This window comes from Zingiber officinale, chromosome 11B (assembly GCF_018446385.1).
Source record: "Zingiber officinale cultivar Zhangliang chromosome 11B, Zo_v1.1, whole genome shotgun sequence".
Lineage (NCBI taxonomy): Eukaryota > Viridiplantae > Streptophyta > Magnoliopsida > Zingiberales > Zingiberaceae > Zingiber > Zingiber officinale.
The window spans coordinates 14,339,679-14,344,610 of NC_056007.1; the positions used below are offsets into that span (position 1 = coordinate 14,339,679).

Sequence of the window (4,932 nt, forward strand, 5' to 3'; positions counted from 1 at the left end):
TGAACTTATCGTCGGGATATGTAGAAACTAACCAAAAAGTGAACACAAGCTCTTTGAATGGATACTGGCCGAAAAACTGTGGATCCAAGGTCAGTAGCAAATGAATATCGATACAATCTGCAACAAATTTACTTCTGTGGCTAATACATTATCTAAAGAGTTGGAGATGATCCAAGGAATTATGGAAACCCCAAAAACTACAGCACCACAAGCCTCTTCAAGGCATGCAGATTTAGAACAAGGCCATCAAGAGGCAACTGAGATGTTCATATTTTTCCACAGTCACCAGAGGTAGTGGCCAATCTCCAAGATGAGGTAAAGTAATAAAGGTTGGAAGAAAATGTTTTTGTTTATTTGATGAAAAACATATGACTCTCATTTTTTTTTTTGTCATTAGGCTGATTCTGTTTTAGGGGATCAATTTCCAACAATTGAGGATTTGAAGAAGCTGAAGTATACTACTCGAGTGATTAATGAAGTAAGATCTTGTCATTCACTATGATGACTGGATGTGAGATTTGCATTTTAGTTGTTTGAAGTATGAAATGCTATAAAAAAATAGCCTCCAACATTTGTTGCAGTCATTGCGACTTTATCCACAACCACCTGTCTTAATTCGTCGTTCTCTTGAAGATGATATGCTCGGCGAGTACCCCATAAAAAGGTAAGGGTATGAAACCGAATTAGACGTGGACTTGTATCTTCCCCAAAAAATGGAATTATAATACAATGTCGATGATTTTCCTGATAAAATAATAGGGGTGAAGATATTTTTATCTCTGTGTGGAATCTCCATCAAAGCCCTAAGCATTGGGTCGATGCTGAGAAATTCAATTCAGAGAGATGGTTGTTGGACGGGCCAAACCCAAACGAGAGCAATCAAAACTTCAGGTTCTCAACTGCAGTTACATATGCTTCGCATCTGTCTCTAAACTGTGCTACAGTGTTCATTCGGTCTAATTTATGAATAAATAAATTGAAATCTGTTCTTTTGTGCTGAGTCGAGTGCATACTTCCCCTAGTGAGCTTTATGACCTTTGTATTTAGTATTCATATTCTTAGAATAAAAAAGAATATGCCGAGTCGAGTGCATACTGCCCCTAGTGTGCTGAGTTGAGTACTTATGACTTCTTAGGCCGACCCCACCTAGTGGGATAGGACTTGATTGTTATTATACTATTCATATTCTTAGATCTGGGGCAATAACCATGATGCTTCTATCTTCTGCGGTGCAAATTTGTAGACCTTTCTAGTTGCCGTGGAAAAACAAGGACAACCGAATTAGCAATCTTTGTTTAGCAAACTTCAATATGAGATAGAACTATTATACAACTTTACGCATTGTTCAACCAGCATGGAATAGCTACTCCTGATTCATGATCATCTTATTACTGACCTTCATTACAGCTCAAAATTGAGTTTTGGACAGACTAAGCAAATAACAATTCGTCAGTTTCTCACTTTCAGCATATGTGTATGTCAGCAATCAAAACAATAATCTCGATAAACAGCTTAGCAACTCCATAATCCCAATGCTCTGTTTATCCACTGATGAGGATATCTATTCATTACATCATTTACATATATAAGGGAGCCAATGGTTGTTAGTCATAATAGATAATGAAGGTTTCAATATTTTGTTTCTATCTACTTTGTTACCCATATCGATATACATTTTTCAGTTACTTGCCATTTGGTGGTGGACCGAGGAAATGTGTTGGAGACATGTTTGCTACATTCGAGGTAATGTCTTCCTGGTATTACATTTTCAGTACAGGTCTGTAAGAAAAATATATTCTCTATTTTATTTATTCCGCCGATCAATCTTGTGAAAAAAAAACAGAAAAAAGATTATCGCTAGTTCATGTTAAATTCTAAATATTTTTTTTTCGCATGTCCCTCCTCTCATGGAGTTCACTTGTGGAGTTCACAGCATCTCTGAGATATGTCTGTGATTGTGAAAACCATATCTCAATCAACACATGAGCGCCTCTGTTTGTTACTATGCTCATTTGCCATATCTTCTACCTTCGACCATTAAACACTCTACGTTGCTCGTTGACACGTGTGCTCCACCGCATTGCCCTAGTGTGTGTTCTTCTCATGCAAGCGGTCTTCTAGTAGACTTTCCAAGCTTCGATCATTGGTTATCTCGTGACATGGGAGTGCACGTAACGGACATTCTAATGAATCCTTTGGCCTTTTCCCCTCTAAAGCAAGAAGCTCTTGCTACACTAGCTTTACATGACAACAACTTTACCATTGCGCCTAAGCTCGCTTAAGTTCAAAAAATGTTGAATTCCTCAATTTACTCATAGATGGCTCTATGCTAAATATCATTGATAAGTTGAACATGAAGAACTGTACATAATGAGCTACAGTAATTAGAGTCTAGTTTTATAGGCCAAGGTTATCTACAATACCTTACCACCTACCTACTGAGATTCTGAGTCCACTAGAGCTTCGCAGGAGAGATAAGATACTCGACTACTTTTCCTATGGCAGTTCATCAATCCTAGACTCATGATCATATTTTGTTGCTCCTCTTGCTATGAGACTTGAACATAACTTGGAATTTGCACACATATCATCTCTCTAGTTTACGATATGATTGCCACTCTTCTTTAGTTTCAATATTTTGGCGTCGAGATCACTACACATATTGTCCAATGTCAAACCATTTATGATATCTTCAAGATTTTACTACGACCATGTTGTTTAAACATATCTAAAACATTAATATTGATAGTAGTTTCATAATTGAAGGGGAGCCTTGGCGCAACGGTAAAGTTGTTATCGTGTGGTCACAAGTTCCAGTCATGGAAAAAACCTCTTGCAATATTGAAGGATAAGGTTGTGTATAATAAACCCTTTCTCGAGACCCCGCATTTTCAGAAACTTCGTGTACTAGCCCCTTTAGTGTGATATTTTTTAGAGTATGACAAATAATGTTTCAAGTTTACATCAAGTGGGTATTCTTCTTCATTATCTTTTTCACATTAATACCTGTTAAATTAACTAATTATGCTCAAGGCAAACGTTAATAGTGCATGATATTTCGAACAATAGTGTCAATTAAGGAGAGTATAATTAGTTTAAATTTGAAGAAAATTTTAAACAGTATAACATCTATATAGTCAATCTAATAGTTGAGATAAACACGATTTGATGTTCATAATGATTAAATATTAAAAAAACAGTGAAGTTTATCGATCATCCATTGGCATGTGAAATATTTATCGATTTTCTAGTTCATTTTACACAGATAGTGGTTGCAACAGCAATGCTGGTTAGAAGATTCAACTTTCAAATAGCCCCAGGAGCTCCTTCGGTATGCTAACTACTCATCGTATGCTAAGAATTCCCTATAGAACAGTTGTTTTTCCGTTGTATTTTACAGGTAGAGATGACCACTGGCGCGATGATCCATACAACTGAAGGTTTGGAGATGACAGACACACGGAGAACAATCCCACCGGTCATCCCTAATTTGGACACAAAAGAACTAACATTCAATGGTAATCAACAACTCAGATCAAACCTCTCGGAAGCAACATCAGTTATCAGCAGTGTACATGAAGAGGATCAGCAAGGTGAAATCTCTACAACCCCTGTTTCATAAGAATCTGATCGGGCTGTTTTGAAAGCTTGGCTCATCGTAATACTTCGATAGCTCTACTCTCAAATTTACCTTGACCGAAGCTCTCTCGCGTTATATACAGTGTACAATGAATCTCACAATCAAAGTGAAAAAATGGTAGGTATAGCCTTCATTGGAAAAACTTTAGTTTGAACTAAATAGTGACACTAGCGTGTTGAGCATGCCGGTCCTCTTCAATTTACTAGGATTCGCCGAGCTAGTAAAGTTCTTTCTGAAGCATTAGTGACAAAGTTTTGGAATTCAAGGGTTGGTCTGAATAACGTGCCTCAATGGTATATCAAAAAATTGCCGGGTGAGGTGACAATGAATATCAGTTTAACATTTCCATAATTCACCGATGTAAATGCATTCAAAGTTGTAGGTTGTGAGCTTGGGAGGGAAATGTGAAGCCATAAACAAGTGCCTCTCAAACTTAACTAGAGCTAGGAGCAGCCACGGCTTTGGGTGCTTAGAGGAGGGCCAGCTTTAACCGTGCGGAGGCGGCCAACCGCCATTTGGTTCAGAGAAGGTTGCTTCGGTCCTGCAAAGGATCAAGAGGAAGAAAATATAATTCATCATCATTGATAAAATCTTGTTGATTGGACTCAATTGTGAATTTGATTGCCAACGGCTACTTTTCCAAATTAAGATTAGGTGAGTATTGACTTAGTTGATGATGTTAATTGGCTTGAATAATTAGTGTATTTAAAAAAATTTATGATGGGATTTGGTTAGTGATCGATTGGTGAGAATTAAGGAATTGATCAGTGATTAAGGATGGACTCATCATTTAATTAGATTTGGATCATTATGTGGAATTAAATATGGTTACCTAATTAAATTAGGATTGAGTTTTGGATTAGCTAGTTATTGTATATGTAATTAGCTAAACTATATATCATGTGATTTGTTGAACGTTCATTCGAGATGAGCATCTCGACGTGAGATTATTTAGCACGATTGGCAGATAAAGGCGGGTATTTCTTCCTTGGCCTCTTTAGTTCTTTGAACTTAGTGCATGGTTATTTTTGATTGATGGATTAGGTTGCTTTACCTTAAATCTATCCATATTGTTATCCTACTTGATACTTATGTTTGACCTTTAAGATGATCTATTTATTTCATATACAGTCTTAGCTTTTGGATATCTATACTCTGTTGTATATATACATGTAGAGTATGTATAGTAGAGGATATCTTGTTGACTGAGTTAGCATACTGATTATGCATTTGATGTTGAGTGTACACATATTTGGTATGTGTTGTGGGAGTCCCCATATTGATTGTCTATT

The 4,932-nt window shown here is 36.8% G+C and overlaps 1 long non-coding RNA gene across 1 annotated transcript; it reads left to right on the plus strand.

Annotated features, from left to right (window-relative positions):
* Positions 1-397: 397 nt before the first annotated feature.
* On the plus strand, positions 398-806 carry LOC122035316. The gene is made up of 3 exons (XR_006126946.1): positions 398-478; positions 582-664; positions 760-806. It is a non-coding gene; the product is annotated as an uncharacterized LOC122035316 (long non-coding RNA).
* Positions 807-4,932: the final 4,126 nt, after the last annotated feature.